Below are 20624 nucleotides of genomic sequence, written 5' to 3'. Positions count from 1 at the left end.
CTCCCAGGGCAACTGTGGACTGAAAACTTAGCGGAAAGAAACTCCCATGACAGACGCCCTTTTCCCACAGGTGCCACCATAGTATTCCCACCCACTCACAAACACACACACTAGACATTGACATGTCCACACTCGACATTGACATGTCCACACTCCTCCCAGGACTCAGCACCACCCTCAGGAACTTCACCATGGCATTTTTGAACCCAGTGTTTCTTGAAACGGACCCACAGTATCTACAAGTCTCCTGGCATATCCCCACCCCCAGACACTGAATCTGCAGCAGCAACCTGTTTTCTCCACCATCCTAGGGTCTGGACCATTTGTTCATAATCTCATCTACCTGTATTCACACAGAAATAAATCAGAGTACAGCCCTACCTGGGCCATTATCTGTAGCAAAAATAAGTTCTTCCACCTACATTGCACTCTTTCCCACTCGGGGAGATTTTTTTTTCTTTTAGCTTTTATTTTTGGTTCGATGTACACATGTGGGTTTGTTATACAGCTGAAATTATGTCATGGGGATTTGGTGTGCAGATTATTTTGTCACTGAGGTACTACCCATAGCACCAAACAGGTATGTTTTCTGATCCTCTTACTCCTCCCACCCTCCACCCTCTACTAGGCCTCAGTGCCTGTTTTTCTCCTCTTTGTGTTCATGTGTTCTTATTATTTAGCTCTTACTTATAAATAATGACATGCATTTGATTTTCTGTTCCTGTATTATTTTCTTTTTTTGTTTTGTTTCTTTGTTTTTGAGATATTTTTGCTTGTTTGTTTTTGCTCTTGTTGCCCAAGCTGGAATGCAATGGTGTGTTCTCAGCTCACCTCTGCCTCCCAGGTTCAAGCTGTTCTCCTGCCTCAGCCTCCCGAGTAGCTGGGATTACAGGCACGCGTCTCCATGCTCTGCTAATTTTGTATTTTTAGTATAGATGGGGTTTCTCCATGTTGGTTAGGCTGGTCTCAAACTCCTGACTTCAGGTGATCCACTCACCTTGGTTTCCCAAAGTGTTGGGATTACACACGTGAGCCACTACACCCAGCCTCTGCATTTGTTTTGTAAGAATAATGGTCTCCAGCTTCATCAATGTTATTGCAAAGGACGTGGTTATTTGTTTTTAATGGCCACAGAGTAGTCCAGGATGCTTATGTACCATATTTTGTTTTTACTAAATCTTTTGTTTTTGGAGTCAGGGTCTCACTTATTGCCCAGGCTAGAGTGCTGTGGTGTGATATTGGCTTACCTTATCCTCAACTTCCCAGGCTCAAACAATTCTCTCCTACCTCATCCTCCCAAGTAGCTGGGACTACATGCGGGTGTTACCAAGCCTGGCCATTTTTTTTTTTTTTGTATCTTCTGTGGAGACAAAATTTTGCCATGTTGCCCAGAGTGGTCTCAAACTTCTAAGCTCAGGCAATCCACCTGCCTCAGCCTCCCAAAGGGCTGGAATTACAGGCATGAGCCACTGCATCTGACCATATCATATTTTCTTGATCCAGTCTGCCATTGATAGGCATTTACGGTCTGTCCGTGTCTTTGCTATTGTGAATAGTGCTGCAGTGAACATGCATGTGGATGTGTCTTTATAATATTTCATATTTCTTTGGGTATATACTCACTTATGAGGTTTCCCAGTCGAATGATAATTCTGTTTTTCGTTCTGTGAGGAATTGTCACACTGATTTTTACAGTTGTTGAAATAATTTACACTCCCACCAGAGGAGTATAAGCATTCCCTTTTCTCTGCAACTTTGTCAGCATCTGTTATCTTTTGACTTTTTAAAAATAGCCATTCTGACTGGTATGAGGTGGTATCTCATTGTGGTTTCTCTGCGTGTGTGTGTGTGTGTGTGTGTGTGTGTGTGTGTGTGTGTGTGTGTGTTTGAGACGGAGTCTTGCTCTGTTGCCCAGGCAGGAGTGCAGTGGTGTGATCTCAGCTCACTGCAACCTCTGCCTACCAGATTCAAGCAATTCTCCTGCCTCAGCCTCCTGAGTAGCTGGGACTACAGGTGCACACTGCCACACCTGGCTAATTTTTGTATTTTTAGTAGAGACGGGGTTTCACCATGTTAGCCAGGATGATCTTGATCTCCTGACCTTGTAATCTGCCTGCCTTGGCCTCCCAAAGTGCTGGGATTACAGGCGTGAGCCACCGCACCCAGCCTGTGGTTTCTCTTCTAATTTCTCTAATGATTAGCAATGAGCATTTTTTTTTCATATGCTTGTTAGCCCTATGTGTATCTTCTATTGAAAGGCATCTTTTCATGTTTTTTGCATACTTTTTAATGAGTGTGTTTTTTTCTTGTAAACTTGTTTAAGTTCCTAATAAATTCTGTATATTAGACCTTTTTCAGAGGCAAAATTTGCAAATATTTTCTCTTATTCTCTAGCTTGTCTGTTTACTCTGTTGATAGTTTCCTTTGCTGTGAAGAAGCTCATAAGTTCAAATACATCCCATTTGTCAATTTTTGCTTCTGTTGCAGTTGCTTTTGGTAGCTTCATCATGAAGTCTTTACCTGTTTCTGTGTCTAGAATGGTATTTCCTAGGTTATCTTGCAGGGTTTCTTATAATTTTAAGTTTTACATTTAAGTCCTTAATTTATCTTCAGTTGATTTTTTTATATGGTGTAATGAAGGGGTCCACTTCAGTCTTCTACATAGTGGTAGATAGTTATTCCAGCACCATTTATGAAAGAGAGAATTCTTCCCACATTCCTCTTGTCAGCTTTGTCAGAAATCTGATGGTTGTAGGTGAATGGCATTATTTCTGGGCTCTCTATTCTGTTTCATAGGTGTTGTACACTCATGGATTTTTTTATAACGTCTTTTTCTCTTCTGCTTTTTCCCCATTAACATTCTTTCAAGTGCATATAGTGTGCAAAATTCAGATGTCCAAGAGTTCAAAACTCTTTAAAAAGTTCCAAAAATTTTTTTACTATTCTCTTTTCTTAAGGGATTTAGATTATATGTAGATATTTTTCTCTGCTTTTTTGAAATATATGTAAATCATATTAAGAGCTAAATAAGGGCAGGGTGCGGTTTTGCATGCCTGTAATCCCAGCACTTTGGGAGGCCGAGGCAGGCAGATCACGAGGTCAGGAGATCAAGACCATCCTGGCTAACACGGTGAAACCCTGTCTCTACTAAAAATACAAAAAAATTAGCTGGGCGTGGTGGCAGTCGCCTGTAGTCCCAGCTACTTGGGAGGCTGAGACAGGAGAATGGCATGAAGCTGGGAGGCAGAGCTTTTGCAGTGAGCCGAGTTCGTGCCACTGCACTCCAGCCTGGGCGACAGAGCAAGACTCCATCTCAAAAAAAAAAAAAAAAAAAAAGAGCTAAATAAATCTCACTCCAGACTATCTTTATCTAGTACTTCAGATTTATTGCTTTGTTTTTGGTTCTGAAAAGTTTAGTTTTTTCATGTTTAGTCTTTTAAAGTAGACACAGGTTTGTTTAGATAAAACCTCATTTTAAGAGCACACAGAAGCTTAACACACAGATAAATTTAGCAATACAAAATAAAGACTAAAAGATACTAAATTTCTTTGATAGAAATCTGATGATCCAAGGTAATTATCCAGTATTTGCAGGCAGAAATACTTACACTGCAAAAGCAAGAACAGTTCAGTGCATAAACTGAACAGTGGAGTCTGTAGTTGTACCTTGCTTTCTATTTATTACTTCAGAACAATTAGCATAGTTATGTGTAGTGTTTGCAGAAAACCTGCATTCATAAAAATTAAACAATTTTTTTTTTTTTTTTTTGAGACAGAGTCTCACTCTCTTGCCCAGGCTGGGGTTCAGTGGCATGATCACGGCTCACTGCAACCATTTCCTCCCTTGTTCAAGCAATTCTCCTGCCTCAGCCTCCGAAGTAGCTGGGATTACAAGCGTGCACAACCACCCTGCGTAAGTTTTGTATTTTTAGTAAAGATGGGGTCAGGAACTCCTGACCTCAGGTGATCTACCCACCTCAGCCTCCCAATGTGCTGGGATTACAGGCATGAGCCATAAGCAGTATTTTCTACAATAGTATGAATATAAAGCCCCAATACTTACTTTGAATGAATCACCTAAATTATTTCAATATTGTTATTTATGCTTTTGAAATATAAAGTGTTTTAACTGAAGTATAGTTACAATTTTTAAAAATGCCACATACATTATGACTAGTTCATTAAAATTATTCATACTTACATATTTATATCTAATATAATATCCAAACAAAATTTATTGTTACGATAGATATCAGTCTGACATGCTTATTACTTTATTCAATAGGAATAATTAAAAGTAAACACAATTTTGGTATCTTTTATTTCTCTAAGTTGGAATGCTGCTATTACAGGAAAAATAAAGACAGGTGATGTGGCCACCCAAACACCATAATAGCTATTCAGTTAGCTATGTTGCAAGTTCTAATATATTCCACTATATGAACATAGTCAAATTATATTTCTTCATCAAAAAGTGTTGTTGGAAGTTGTCAGATGTATTTCAATATAGAACCCCCATTCAATGGCTAGGACATGAGAGAGCAGCAGAGATGGAAAAGAAACTTTTATAAAATTCTTCTGAAAATCTGCCACCTTTCTTCATAAAGCTCATGTTTCTCATGCTGAGAGTAACTGTGCACATTGGGTGTTTAGAGAGAAATTTCTTTTAGGGGAGTATTTTCTGGCTGACTTAGTCAATCTTATATGTATTCTGAGCTTTTTCTTAAGATCGTTTTAACTTCTGTCAAAATCATCTTGCCCAGATGGAGATCTGTTTTTCTCTCCAATGCTTTGTCTGTTTCAGAAGCCCTGTTAGTATTCCATGGTGTCTCAATGAGGTGGGCTGTCACAGAAAGAACTTTTGGAGCTATCTCTATTTGGACTCATGCTGGAAATTTAGCAGTATTATTTCCTTGTCACCATTATAAGTAGAACCTGAGACTGAAACACTGGTCTTATTTTGATTATTGTGAAGGTGTAATTCTACCCAGGAGGCCTGCAGGCTCTCCTCCTGCAGCTCAGGCTTCCCTCTCTGATGTGACACTAGAGTGCTGCTGTGGCAAATGGGGTTCATATAAAATGGGAGCTGTGCTCTGGGCTGTGCCTCAGTGGCATAGAGGTCAAGAGAAGACACTAGCAACCAGGAGAAAGCGAGCAGGAGTGCTGTAGCCCAGTGCCAGGGAGTACAGAGCCACAGCTCTAAAATGTAAATAGCCAAAAAGATAGAACACTATTCAACCATTTTTGTAGCAGAGTGAAAGCCTAGCTTCAGCAGACACCTGGCTTCAAGCTACTAAACTACCTCCTGTTATGAGGATGTGAAAAGTTTATCAGCATTGAATATAAGCAATCAGCATACACAGATGGCCTCTTCAATCTCCAGGTGAATTTAGGATGAACTATGTATGACATGGTGCTGGAAATTCTTCTACTTGTGAACTAATTATGGTAACCATCTTTCTGTCTTTGCAGTCTCTTAAGCAGATTGAGTATATGGACATCACATTCAAGTTTAATTGTGTAATAAAAGCATTTTCTTTCTGTTCTATTATTGTGGAGTTTCTCTGGGACTGGAGAAAAATTTTCTTTTAATTATTGTTTCCAAACACTGTCTAGAATTACCAGACATGATATAAACACATAAGGTGCCATCCAGAATTTACTCTAGAGGGGACTTTTTCTCTCAGGCTTCCAGTTAACAGACACTTGCACAGCACAGTGCATGCTGTCCCCTAAATATGCAGGCAGAATTGTGTCTCAACCTATTTGTTATCTGTAGTCCTCTACAGTCATTTCTAGAGAAGCTAGACCAAATTTCTACAAACTTCACGGGCAGCAATCAATCATTTTACCTTTTTCAATGACTCTTTTATCTTCAAACCTGAAAGCAATTCAGTGACTATGGAGCCCAGAAACCCAATCAGAGTAACGTGTGTGCATTGAGTAGACATAGAGACATGAGAATCTCCACTTTCCCCTTCCTCCTCTTGCCAAAATGCCCACAAATGTGCAGCTAACACCTGCTGCAACTCCAGCCATTCAGGCCCTAAATCTGTAGCTCCCAATTTTGAATCCAGGTCTTGAGATTTGGGAAATAAAAAACTTTTATCTGAAAAATGCAAGTCTTTCTGGTTATCAAACTCAGAGAGACATTAAAGTGAAAGTGCATTTGTCTTTCTCCCACTTTGAACTATTTATTCATTTCTTGAAAATGTTTGCTATTGCCACAAGTAGCTATAAATTAAAATAATAATGCCATATTGGACATTATATTTCATACCCTAAACCATAATGATATATATCTAATCAATAATCAAAGTTATTTCTTTAAATAAATAAAAATTTCTGACAGACAACTTTGTATCAGCCCACTCTCTGTCCCTCTCTTGTTGTCTTTACAAATCCTTTTGTAATTGCTGCTAATTGAAGTGTAGATTCCAGGTCGCTGTTTCATCTGTAAACTTTAAAGAGCCAGCAAATAATATAAAATTTTAGGATGGAGATGGGTTGTCCTTATTTGCGCCAGAAGTATTTGGTTGTGACAAAAGTGCTAAGGGTAAGGGACCCTGAGCTGTGCCTGCTTCTCTGACTAATGCTAATAATGAGCCCAGGGGGAGCAACATCAGCATTGACAGGGGACTTGTTTAAAACACCCATTCCTGGACCCTTTTCAAGCCTCCAGAATCACATTACATAAAGTGGAGCCAAAATTACCAAGTGACTTATAAGCTCATTAAAGCTTGAGAGGCAATGCTTAGCTTAGTGATTATCAGCCCAGGCTTCTCATTAGGATCACACGGCCAATTTGCAGAAATCTCTTATGCCCTCTCCACAGCTTGATTATTTTTCTGGGTGGAAGCATCCATGTTGTTTAATGAAGGGCCTCATATGGCTCTAACGTGAGACCAGAATCAAGTATGATTGCTTCAAAACACATTCATGAGAGTTAAGTTCCACCTTTGCACTAAAGGGTGGGTGGTCACAGGGCCTGTTCTGTTTGAATTTGGTAGGGACAGGTCAGTTTGGTGCATATTTCCATTACTGTAGGAGAAATTACTGGTGTCTGTGGTAGGGGAGGGCACCTGAGGCCAGCAAAAGACATACATTTTTATTTTCATGGAGCAGCTCACTGTTTCTGAGTCTCATTGTTTTAAAGGACAGAAATGGGTGGACTTTTTCTGTCTTTGTTTTTCTGCCAGTTGATGTCATGCTAGCAGGTAAACATGCGGCACTGACACTTTTAAAGGCATATTCTCAAGCTGGGGGTGTAATTCGTTCAGAGAATCTCAGAAAAAATTCCAGAGAAAAATAAGAAAGAAAAAAAAGGCTTTTCTTTAGGTAAACAGGTGTCAGATGAAGAACTGTGTCCACTCTGCCTCCTGGACTGCCATGAATTTACTACTCACAAACCTTTCCTTCTCTGCTTGTGTTTTTGCTCCCTAATGAGTTTGGTTTAACTACTTGTTAAAATTATGATAGTCAAGGGTCTCTGAAAAATGTTTCTTTCCTATATCCCAGAGCCTTCTCTACATTCTCAACGTGATAGCTTCTTATATGCCATGCAAAATTCCCAGCAAGAATTTATGACCCATAACATTAAAAATGTTCCCTTTGTGGCTGTTGAACATGGAAAGATGTGGATACTCAAGATTTCTATTGGGAAAAACTGTGGTCCTTAGTAAGGATGGTGGACATGTAATGTTTAGGCTCCATCTGTGTGTTCAATTAGCTCTATGCAGAACAGGATTAAGAAAATGTTTATTTAGGCTGGATGCAGTGGCTCACACCTGTAGTCCTAGCACTTTGGGAGGCTGAGGCAGGTGGATCACCTGAGGTCAGGAGTTCGAGACCAGCCGGACCAACATGGTGAAACCCCATCTCTACTAAAAATACAAAAAACAAAACAAAACAAAAACATAGCCTGGCATTGTGGCGCGTGACTGTAATCCCAGCTACTTGAGAGGCTGAGGCAGGAGAATCGCTTGAACCCGGGAGGTGGAGGTTGCAGTGAGCCGAGATTGCATCATTGCACTCCAGCCTGGGTGACAAGAGCGAAACTCTGTCTAAAAAAAAAAAAAAAAAAAATGCCTATTTAAATGGGATGGCATTTATTACCCAGAAAGTTCTGAAAAAAATTATTAGGAGATACCTGCTCTCTAGGGTGTTAAATGAAGCCTACTTAAAATTACTACTAAAAATTACAGAACATAGGAGTTATCTGTGTTTTGAAGTTTGCATAAATTCAGACTATAATTTACTTTTTGGGGAGGAATATTTCAAGAGTGATGCTGTGTTCTTCTGTGTGCATTAGCACATAATAAAAATTTGTCCTAGTGCAGTTAATAGTTAATGATTCAATTGGTGAAATAGCTCTCTGATTTTTCACTATAGAGTTAATTATTTTTCTCTGTATTATTAAGTATGTTTATGCTGCTGGCGTGCATAAACCATCACATTCAATCTGGCAGCTGCCCTTTTTTCTTATTTTTTTCTACATATTTCTCTTTGGAAAATGAAGACTCTTATCTTTGTTTACAGGCTAGAAAAAGTGGGAAAAACACCGACACTTCCACTTCCTGGATGTTTGACAACATATCCTTCTTGGGCCAAAAACATTGGCATTACTGATGAGCCTGTTAGAAATTCAAAAAATCGGCCGGGTGTGGTGGCCCACGCCTATATTCCCAGCACTTTGGGAGGCCGAGGTGGGCAGATCACCTGAGGTCAGGAGTTTGAGACCAGCCTGACAAACATGGAAAAACCCCATCTCTACTAAAAATACAAAAACAAACAAACAAACAAACAAACAAAAATTTGGCCAGGCATAGTGACACATTCCTGCAATCCCAGCTACTCAGGAGGTTGAGGCAAGACAATTGCTTGAATCTGGGAGGTGGAGGTTGCAGTTAACCAAGATTGCACCATTGCACTCCAGCCTGGGCAACAAGCATGAAACTCCATCTCAAAAAAACTAAAAATAAATAAATAAATCAGACTTTATTCCAGCTCTTCTGGGGAAAAATATAAAAAAAACCTGCATGAGAAGGTCTTCAGCTTATTGTACATATTAAAATTTGAGGTGCCTTCTAACTCAACTTGTCTTTTCCTTTTGAAAAATATTCACAACTCATTTCATATGATGTAAATATAGCACTCAAAAATGTACATGTTCATGCCTTTAATTTCATACTTTATTATCTACAAAAATATCACATATGAACTGATGTTGTGTATCTTATGCTGCTGTTTTTTCTCAGAGTTAGAGAATACATTATATTTCTGTGATGAAAATTATTTTATTGGATAATTTTAGTGAGTCTTATAAGTCAGAACCATTTGTCTTTACTCTTTCATTTCACCTTAAGTCAAATTAAAAATTCCACCTATGGCCACTTGGTAAAAATGTGTGTGTATGTGTGTGTGTTTTCCAGAGACCATTGCAATTTAAAGATGTGGCCATAGAATTCTCTCTGGAGGAGTGGCAGTGCCTGGACACTGCACAGCGGAATTTATATAGGGATGTGAAGTTTCAGAACTACAGAAACTTGGTCTTCCTTTGTGAGTATAACTTTAATACATAATTCATAATATACCCTAAAAGTTTTATTTCCCTTTTTTGTGGAATGTTTTTTAGTACTTTGTTCTTTGGATAATAGAGTTTCAGATGCCCTTTTTCCAGAAAATCTTCAGGATTCTTTCATTTAGAAGATAATTTCTTCGAGATGTTTCATCTTAATCCAAACTTTCCACATTCCTCAGTTGAGTGTATTCTCCACTCTAAATTAGTGGCAATTCCAAAATTTACTGGCATGAAGTATTGTTGCCCCCACCTGAAAATCTAATTGCCACCACCAATTTTTGATTCAGTAGTACCAGGTAGTAAAATTAAGAAACCTAAAAAGTGGAAGTATTTTCTAAATATTTAGAAAATTCTATTATGAATTAGTATTTTGGTATTAATTTACTAGACTATTTTATTACATCCTCTCTGCTTAGCACATTACTAGCTTCTAATTGAAGAATATGAGCAAGATTCATGGTATTTATTTTTAATAAACAGGTATTGTTGTCAAGGAAAAAAAACCTTTGACTATGAAGAGACATGAGATGATTGCCAAACCCCCAGATAGGTAGAGTGAAAATGAATACAACAGGCTGGGTTCAGTGGCTCACACTTGTAATCCCAGCAATTTGGGAGGCCTAGGCAGGTGAATTACAAGGTCAGTAGTTTGAAACCAGCCTAACCAACAAAGTGAAGCCACGTCTCTACTAAAAATACAATAATTAGCCAAGCATAGTGTCATGCACCTGTAACCTCAGCTACACAGGGGGCTGATGCAGGAGAATCGCTTGAACCCAGAAGGTAGAGGTTGCAGTGAGCCAAGATTATGCCACTGCACTCCATTTTGGGTGACAGAGTAAGACTCCATCTCAAAAAAAACAAAAAAAAAAAAAAAAAGAAGAAGAAAATGAATACAACAGACAACACAGATAATAAGTCCCAAGGTAAAAGAGAAAGTCAGTCCTTAAATGTGATTTGGGAAGCTGTGTTCCAAAGGAAATCATTCGTGGAAAGCTGCTTTTGTTTGTTTATTTTTTTGTTTTTAATTTGCTCTCACAAAGGGGCATCTTCTGTCTGATGCTTTTAAATAAGGATTCTACTTTTCTTTCACTGAGCTTCTTTCAGCTTCACAGGGAGAGCCAAATTCGTCTTCATGACATATAACAGACTGCATAGGCTGGGCGTGGTGGCTCACGCCTGTAATCCCAGCAATTTGGGAGGCCGAGGCAGGTGGATCACCTGAGGTCAGGAGTTTGAGACTAGCCTGGCCAATATGGTGAAACCTTGTTTCTACTAAAAATACAAAAATTAGCCAGGCATGGTGGTGGGTGCCTGTAATCCCAGCTACTAGGCAGGCTGAGGCATGAGAATCACTTGAACCCTGGAGGCAGATGTTGCAGTGAGCAGAGATTATGCCACTGCACTCCAGCCTGGGTGACAGAGTGAGACTCCGTCTCAAAAAAAAAAAAGAAAAAAAGAAAATTATGCATTAGATCTCTTTTTGCATCAAGTCTGAAATGTGTGAGAGTAGTAGTTTCTGTTGCATTTTTTTGATTCATTTCTCTGCACAGTACATTCTGTTTTTATTACTATATAGTCTTGAAATGTATAGTTTGAAATTTTAAGTATGATATCCTCCTGCTCTGTTCTTTTTCCTCATGATTGCTTTGGCTATTCAAAGTTTATTTTAGTTTCATGTAAATTTTAGAATTGTATTTTCCATTACTGTGAAAAAAAATCACTGCAATTTTGATAGGAAGTTTATTGAATCTATAGATTACTTTGGATAATGTGGTACTTTAATAATATTATGTCAATCCATAGACAAAGTATTTTAAAATTTATTTGTATCTTCTCTAATTTTTTTATTTTTTCTTTATTGTAAAGATTTTTTCCCTCCTTGGTTAATTTTTTCCTCAGAAATTTATGATTTAATGCTTTAGAAAATAAAATTTTTGCAGTGGCTCATGCCTGTAATCCTAACACTTTGGGAGGCTGAGGCAGGCAAATCATGAGGTCTGGAGATCGAGACCATCCTGGCTAACACAGTGAAATCCCGTCTCTACTAAAAATACAAACAATTAGCTGGGCATGGTGGCATGTGCCTGTAGTCCCAACTACTTGGGAGGATGAGGCAGGGGAATCACTTGAACCTGGAATGGCAAGACCTCTGCCAGACTGTACCTGGGAGGAATTTGGGATGGTTACAGAGTAAGTTCTGAATTCTTACTGGGACCAAGTTGGGTGAACCCGATCCTGGTCTGTAGCCAGGAAGAGGGGTCCTGTAGTTTCCCACATAAATGAGGACCTGCCTTCTGAATAGAACACTTCTCAATCTTAAGCTTTAACAGTGTTTCACAACTGCATCCCTGGATCTCAAATAACTCTTAGAGACATTATTTTGGAGATGGCGTCTTGCTACATAACCCAGGCTGGTCTCCATATCCTGGCCTGAAGCAGTTCCATAACCTTAATGTACCATGTAGCTGTCATTACAGGTGTGAGCCATAATGTCTCGTTCTCTAATAAAGGCATGTCAGGGAAGGCTGACATTGTTTTGCTGTAAGGGGAGATGAAAATGAGCACTTTTAGTCTTTTCATCTTACTGATGGTCACTCTCCCTATACATTTTTACTTTCTATTTTCTATATCAAATTTGTCTATAATTTTAGATTTATACAGTTAGGACAATATGCTAGAATTTGCATGGTATGCCTGAAATAAATTAGATAATTAGTAGGCACTCCATATTTACTAAAATAATTACTTATAAATTTAAATTTGCTGCAGGCAAAAAGGAATTATAGAATTTTCATCTACTTACTTCAGCCTATATCAAATAATACCATAGTTTTTTTCCTAATATTTGTTTTACATATCAGAGGTTCTAACCCTATTCTTAAAATAGTTATATATTTTCCATATTTAACAATGTAAGACTATTCTTTGCTTCTAAAGTTGGATTGCAGCAGTTTCATTTTGTGTAAGAATAGCATACATTTAAAACATAAAAAGTAACTCAAGTTTCTTTTAAAGGCTTACTTATGGAAAGTTTCTTATTAGAATCTTCTATTTATAAATATACTGCATATTCTCTGAAATTTTACTGCCACACAGTGCATGCCAATGATTCAAAAGATCTGCATTTGGTGAGTACACCGTAACAGTTACATATTACAGTTACCTAGACTATATATATATATATATATATATTTTTTTTTTTTTTTGACAGAGACATGATCTGTCACCCAGGCTGGAGTGCAGTGGTGTGATCTTGGCTTATTGCTGCCTCCATTTCCCAGGTTCAAGCAATTCTCATGCCTCAGCCTGCCAAGTAGCTAGGATTACAGTCATGTGCCACCATGCCCAGCTAATTTTTGTATTTTTACTAGAGAAGGGGTTTCACCACATTGGCCAGGCTGGTCTTGAACTCATGACCTGAGGTGATACACCTGCATTGGCCTCCCAAAGTGATGAGATTACAGACGTGAGACACCGTGCCCAAACTGACAAACTTTTTTAATGATACATCGATGTTGCATACCAGAGTTTATGAGTAAACATTTTTCTTTTTTTTTTTTTTTTCCTTTTTTATTGATCATTCTTGGGTGTTTCTCGCAGAGGGGGATTTGGCAGGGTCACAGGACAATAGTGGAGGGAAGGTCAGCAGATAAACAAGTGAACAAAGTTCTCTGGTTTTCCTAGGCAGAGGACCCTGCGGCCTTCCGCAGTGTTTGTGTCCCTGGGTACTTGAGATTAAGGAGTGGTGATGACTCTTAACGAACATGCTGCCTTCAAGCATCTGTTTAACAAAGCACATCTTGCACCGCCCTTAATCCATTCAACCCTGAGTGGATACAGCACATGTTTCAGAGAGCACAGGGTTGGGGGTAAGGTCACAGATCAACAGGATCCCAAGGCAGAAGAATTTTTCTTAATACAGAACAAAATGAAAAGTCTCCCATGTCTACCTCTTTCTACACAGACACAGCAACCATCCGATTTCTCAATCTTTTCCCCACCTTTCCCCCCTTTCTATTCCACAAAACCGCCATTGTCATCCTGGCCCGTTCTCAATGAGCTGTTGAGTACACCTCCCAGATGGGGTGGTGGCCGGGCAGAGGAGCTCCTCACTTCCCAGTAGGGGCGGCCGGGCAGAAGCGCCCCTCACCTCCCGGACGGGGCGGCTGGCCGGGCGGGGGGCTGACCCCCCCCACCTCCCTCCCGGACGGGGCGGCTGGCCGGGCAGAGGGGCTCCTCACTTCCCAGTAGGGGCGGCCGGGCAGAGGCGCCCCTCACCTCCCGGACAGGGTGGCTGGCCGGGCGGGGGGCTGATCCCCCCACCTCCCTCCCGGATGGGCAGCTGGCCGGGCGGGGGGCTGACCCCCCACCTCCCTCCCGGACGGGGCGGCTGGCCGGGCGGGGGGCTGACCCCCCCACCTCCCTCCCGGACGGGGCGGCTGGCCGGGCGGGGGGCTGACCCCCCCACCTCCCTCCCGGACGGGGCGGCTGGCCGGGCGGGGGGCTGACCCCCCCACCTCCCTCCCGGATGGGGCGGCTGGCCGGGCAGAGGGGCTCCTCACTTCCCGGAAGGGGCGGCCGGGCAGAGGCGCCCCTCACCTCCCGGATGGGGCGGCTGGCCCCCCCACCTCCCTCCCAGACAGAGCGGCTGGCCGGGCAGAGGGGCTCCTCACTTCCCGGTAGGGGCGGCCGGGCAGAGGCGCCCCCCCCCACCTCCTGGACAGGGCGGCTGGCCGGGCAGGGGGCTGATCCCCCCACCTCCCTCCCGGACGGGGCGGCTGGCCGGGCAGAGGGGCTCCTCACTTCCCAGTAGGGGCGGCCGGGCAGAGGCACCCCTCGCCTCCCGGACGGGGCGGCTGGCCAGGCAGGGGGCTGACCCCCCCACCTCCCTCCTGGACGAGGCGGCTGGCCGGGCAGAGGGGCTCCTCACTTCCCGGTAGGGGCGGCCGGGCAGAGGTGCCCCTCACCTCCCGGACGGGGCAGCTGGCCGGGCGGGGGGCTGACCCCCCCACCTCCCTCCCATACGAGGAGGGAGGACGCTCCTCACTTCTCAGACGGGGTGGCTGCCGGGCGGAGGGGCTCCTCACTTCTCAGACGGGGTGGCCAGGCAGAGACACTCCTCACATCCCGGACGGGGCGGCAGGGCAGAGGTGCTCCCCACATCTCAGACGATGGGCGGCCGGGCAGAGACGCTCCTCACTTCCCAGATGTGATGGCGGCCGGGAAGAGGCGCTCCTCACTTCCTAGATGGGATGGCGGCCGGGCAGAGACGCTCCTCACTTTCCAGACTGGGCAGCCAGGCAGAGGGGCTCCTCACATCCCAGACGATGGGCAGTCAGGCGGAGACGCTCCTCACTTCCCAGACGGGGTGGCTGCCAGGCAGAGGCTGCAATCTCGGCACTTAGGGAGGCCAAGGCAGGCGGCTGGGAGGTGGTTGTAGCGAGCCGAGATCACGCCACTGCACTCCAGCCTGGGCGCCATTGAGCACTGAGTTAACGAGACTCCGTCTGCAATCCCGGCACCTCGGGAGGCCGAGGCTGGCGGATCACTCGCGGTTAGGAGCTGGAGACCAGCCCAGCCGACACATCGAAACCCCGTCTCCACCAAAAAAATACAAAAACCAGTCAGGCGTGGCGGCGCACGCCTGCAATCGCAGGCACTCGGCAGGCTGAGGCAGGAGAATCGGGCAGGGAGGTTGCAGTGAGCTGAGATGGCAGCAGTACCGTCCAGCTTCGGCTTGGCATCAGAGGGAGACCGTGGAAAGAGGGGAGAGGGGAGAGGGGAGAGGGGAGAGGGGAGGGGGGAGGGGGGGAGGGGAGAGGGGAGAGGGGAGAGGCGATACACCTGCATTGGCCTCCCAAAGTGATGAGATTACAGACGTGAGACACCGTGCCCAAACTGACAAACTTTTTTAATGATACATCGATGTTGCATACCAGAGTTTATGAGTAAACGTTTTTCTTAATCACTGTCTTGCAGTTCCATGTGTGTTTTTTCAGTGTAGGTTTTTTCTTTTTTCTTTTTTTTCCCTTCAGGTTAGGTAAATTCAATCAGCTACTTAGCTCAGTGAAGACGTATTCAAACCAAGCCACACACCACATCACATTTTTTTTCCATAAATGTAAAAATGTAAAAATGTTTTTAATAACCTGGCACCTGGGTGTTTTTAATTCTGCTCTCAGTAAACCAGCCTAGTGAGGTTTTGTTCATGTATCTAGGAACCGCCAGAAATGCTTGACAACAGTTGGCTGAGACTTTCTCGCAAAGAAGATTTGACCTGGCAAATAAGAGCCATCTATGACACTTCAGTGAATGTTCACTATCACCCATTTGAAATGTGGCCAAATACCATGTACTATTAATATTTGCTTCCAGCATCACCTGTCTACTAAAAGGAGACCTAGACTTTTTTTTCATAACCATAAATACCCAACTTCTGCCACAAAAACAAAAAGATAAGAGTGTGATTTTACATCACACATTCTTGGAAAAAAAATAGAGTTCTTGTCTTGGTGGAAGTTCTAAAGAGCGGGTGAGAGACTAAATGACTACCAGGAGCTAGATAATTGCTGTTTTACTATCAAATGTTCATTTTCATTTCTACATTGTCTCAAGTTATGTTAATACAAAGTAATAACTTTTATCCAGGAAATTTCAAAAAAGCTTATTTTTTCATCAGCCATAATAGTAATCAAAGACAGAGAAATGAAGGCTTTTACATGTCATAATTTATATTTTAAAATTAAAATGCTTCTAGAAATAAAAAAGGAAAGGAAGAAAGAAATATACAAATAAATCAGCCTGGTCAACATGGTGAAAGCCTGCCTCTACTAAAAATACAAAAATTAGCCGGGTTTGGTGGTGCACACCTGTAATCTCAGCTACTTGGAATGCTGAGGCACTAGAATTGCTTGAACCTTGGAGGCGGAGGTTGCAGTGGGTCAAGATCATGGCACTGCCCTTCAGCTTGAGCGACAGAATGAGACTCCATCTGAAACAAAACAAAAACAAAACAAAATAGAAGGAAAGAAGCAGATTACTCACAATACCTAAGGTATGGAATCAACGTAGATGTCCATCAATAGGTAAATGGAAAAAGAAAATGTGGTGTATGTACACAATGCAATGCTATTCAGTCCTTAAAAATAAGTCTTGTTATTTGCAACAACATTCATGAACCTGAACGATATTATGCTAAGTAAAATAAGCCAGCACAGGAAAACACACACACAAAATTTTTTTGTTTTGTTTTTGAAATGGAGTTTTACCTAGGCTCCATCTCGGCTCACTGCAACATCTGCCTCCTGGTTTCAAGCGATTTTCCTGCCTCAGCCTCCCCCATACCTGGGATTACAGGCGCGCACCACCACTCCTGGCTAATTTTTATATTTTTAGTAGAGACAGTGTTTTGCCGTGTTGGCCAGGCTGGCCTCAAACTCCTAACCTCAAGTGGTCCACCCACCTCAGCCTCTGAAAGTGCTGATTACAGACCACCGTGCCCAGTCCACATAATCCTATTTCTATGTAAAGTGTAAAAACTCACCAGGTGCAGGGGCTCATGCACGTAATCCCAGCACTTTGGAAGGCCAAGGTGAACAAATCACGAGGTTAGGAGCTCGAGACCAGCCTCACCAACATGAGGAAAACGCACCACAACTAAAAATGCAAAAATTAGTCAGGCGTGGTGGCACACACCTGTAATCCCAGCTACTCAGAAGGCTGAGGCAGAATCGCTTGAACCCAGGAGGTGGAGGTAGCAGTTAGTCGAGATCATGCCGCTGCACTCTGGCCTGGTCAACAGAGCGAGACTGTCTCAAAAAAAAAAAAAAAATTTAAACGCATAGAAGCAGAGAGTAAAATGAGAAAAAAAAATCCCCTATGAGGTTTTTGTCTATTTAGGAGAGCTTCTTCATTATCTTTCAGAGATTATATTTTCTTCCATCTTCCGCATCCTCCTGTTCTTCAGCCAATAAATGAAAAAAGATACAGAGAAGACACATTTGCTTTTTATCCACTGCACTTCCACTCACTATTAGTCAATGTGGTTACAGCTGAGAATAGCAGTTTTCTGGCAGGGCAGCCACTTCTCAGCAATAAACTGCACACTGAAAAAAAAGGATAAATCCTTCATAAAAAGCTAATGAACTTTTTTTTTCCTGGAAACTTTAAAATCCCTCAAAAACTGTTTATTATACAGGTGAATTTTGATAGTCATGATGGGCTTATCGGTAGGATTTCTGGTAGCGAGCACGGGCACCAGGGCCTCCAAACTTTTTGGACTTGCAGCGACGGAGATCAGCTACCAGCAGGGTCCGGTCATACTGGATGAGGATGTCTTTGATCTCCTTCTTGGAAGCCTCATCCACATATTTCTGGTAATAGGCCACCAGGGCTTTGGAGATGGACTGACGGATAGCATAAATCTGGGCCACATGAGCACCACCCTTCACACGGACACGGATGTCCACACCAGCAAATCGCTCCTTGCCAAGAAGCAGAACTGGCTCCAGCAGCTCGTATTGCAGCATGCGCGGCTCAATCATCTCCAGGGGGGCTGCCCGTTCACCTCGATGAGACCATTGCCGCGTTTGCAGTGCGCCACAGCTGTGGCTGTATTCTTGCGTCCGAAGACTTGCACCGATTGCAGTGGGCCCTTGGACGGCATGGCTGCGAGCGTGGACTAGAGAACCTCACCGCGCGGCGCTGCAACTGTAAAGGCAAAAAGCTAATGAACTTTATGAAAAACAGGCATATGCATCACTAATGCTTGCGGTAAAATAAAGATTCATTTTGTTGATTGCTATTGAGCTCCGGTACTATTTAACCAAAAGCTAGCAAATATACAGCCGACAAAACATGTTATTTTAAATAAGAATACTGTGAATGGTTATTTTGTCAATATAATTAAGAATATGACATCACACTAATAGTCTCACTTATAGTTGTATAACATCAAATGCTATTTTTAATTAAAATTTTATTTCATATAAGTATTCAATTTATGTCACCCTCCTTTGCTATTTCAAAGCCTTCTCCACTTTGTATCAGTGGAAAACAGGCCAGCAGTTCCCAGGAAAGCACGTGGCGCTATTGCTACTTTAACAATTATCGTGAAGAGCATTTGTTTGGGTGCGACTCGTGTCAAACACTGTTCAAATATGTTTTATGGGATTTCATTAAGTGCCTAAATTATCTGGAATATTAACATTTTTCATGAACCTAAATTGAATAATCTTTTACTAAAAGCTTTTCTGAGGCAGAGAAAGATTTATAACATTTTATTATCATATGGAAGAAGTGTATTAACCATGTTTTCAGTAATCACTCTGAACACAGCATTCTCAGTTCCCAGTATGCATCCTGAGTCACTCAGGGGAAACTGGTTTCTCTGTGAAGAGGCAGAAGAAAATGCTGAGTGGAGGCACCACACTGCACAGCAATGCTTTCCACATGCACCTATGAGGGTCTTCATTTAATTGGGCTGTTATTTGTATGGCTAGATATTTACTGAATTTAGTTATACTAGTTTTTAGCAGCTAATGGCATCTGTTACCCATTAATTTTATACATTTGCTTTTTGAAAAACAAATCTTTTGTTAATTTACTCTAATTGAGACTACATTTACAATCTTCAATTTTTCAATGTTAAAGCAAATCAGAGAAGAGCAATGTGTGTATACAGTGTGCATTTTCCTGCCTATCAAAGTTTTCCCTTCATTGCATTGGAAACCCAAGGAAGCCACCTATAAAATACTCCCATTCAACACTTGGCCTGGATTTTAGATTTCAGAAGGTCGAAAACAATGACTGAGCAAAGCCAAAATCTTGTTTTTGTTTCTTGTTAGTCATCTGGCCATTTCCAAAAGCATGGCAATTACGCCAAGCCATTGAAAAGATGTGGTTTTGATTAATTTTATCCATTTCCAATGTTTTATCTATTTGTTACTTTTATCATGTTAAAAGAAACTACATAACCAATCATGCATTCAAGAAATCTTCATATTAAGGTGTTTACACTTTAATCTTGTATTACAGTATAGTAGAATCCTCTATAATTAGAAGTTAATTATTTATGAATTCATTGTTTTTAAGGTTTTTCAAATGTGAAAAACAATTAGGTATGATTTGAAATAAGTTCAATTCTAGGACATTACCCACTGGTCTTCATGGTATTTCTGTAATGGATAGTGTAAATGCAGACATGCTGATTGAATTAGAATGAGTTCAGCCTTGTTGGTAGACTATTGGTATCCCAGAGGCTGACCATTCGCTACAGCTTACTAAATACTGTTCCATAATGCCAGAGAGCACTTTTACCCAGGTTACCATTTTCCTCCCATTTATGTGGTTCTGTTGTGGTCTCCTGCTTCTCTTAAGCTATCCCAGGTGAGAGGTGATTATTTCTTGCATGAATGAGATTCCCTTTTTTTCCCTGTCATAGGATGCTTAGATTTTCCCTACTGGAAGCAACATGCAGAAGGGCAGGAATGATAACAATGTACAAATATGTTTTCTGCCATGTGGTCACCATAAGCAGCTTGCAACATGGCCCACCTAGAAGTCACTTACTTTCAGGCAAGCAGGGGTGTTTTTCTATGATGTGTCTTTCTCATAAAAACACCTCTGATTAAGTTTAGCACAGTCAGGATAATCTCCATTTTGATAAACACAAAGTCAACACATGAGTAACCTAATTTCTTGAGGGATTTCCCACCAGTTACACATTTTTTTACACTCAAGGAAAAAGTATTACACAGCAGGTGTGCAACAGACTGGGAATCCAGCGTATTATCTTAGAATGTTACCCACCCACTTGAATAAAATTTTAAAATAGTCTTTCTGCTGTTTTGTTATCTACGTAAACAAAGACATCATGTGCAAATAATAATTAACTACTTTCCAGTTTTATTCATTACAAATATTAGCTAACATCTTTTTTTCTGGCTTATTTTTTCCTTATGTACCAATTTATACATTCGCACACACATAGAACAACAAAAATACATCCAATTATATACTTTTGGTTACATTTTCATTAAAA

At 41.7% G+C, this 20624-nt stretch overlaps 1 long non-coding RNA gene and 1 pseudogene across 1 annotated transcript; one reads left to right on the top strand and one right to left on the bottom strand.

The window, feature by feature from the left end:
- The first annotated feature begins 3498 nt into the window (after positions 1 to 3498).
- Positions 3499 to 17628, top strand: LOC134729613 (uncharacterized). Its single transcript, XR_010110864.1, has 3 exons — positions 3499 to 3913; positions 9432 to 9558; positions 17507 to 17628. It is a non-coding gene; the product is annotated as an uncharacterized LOC134729613 (long non-coding RNA).
- A 126-nt stretch (positions 17629 to 17754) lies between these two features.
- On the bottom strand, positions 17755 to 18263 carry LOC103785961 (small ribosomal subunit protein uS9-like; annotated as a pseudogene).
- Between the last annotated feature and the right edge of the window lie 2361 nt (positions 18264 to 20624).

Source organism: Pan paniscus, chromosome 20, assembly GCF_029289425.2.
Source record: "Pan paniscus chromosome 20, NHGRI_mPanPan1-v2.0_pri, whole genome shotgun sequence".
NCBI lineage: Eukaryota > Metazoa > Chordata > Mammalia > Primates > Hominidae > Pan > Pan paniscus.
Note: the sequence above shows the minus strand (reverse complement) of the source record. Positions and strands in the feature narration are given on the sequence as shown.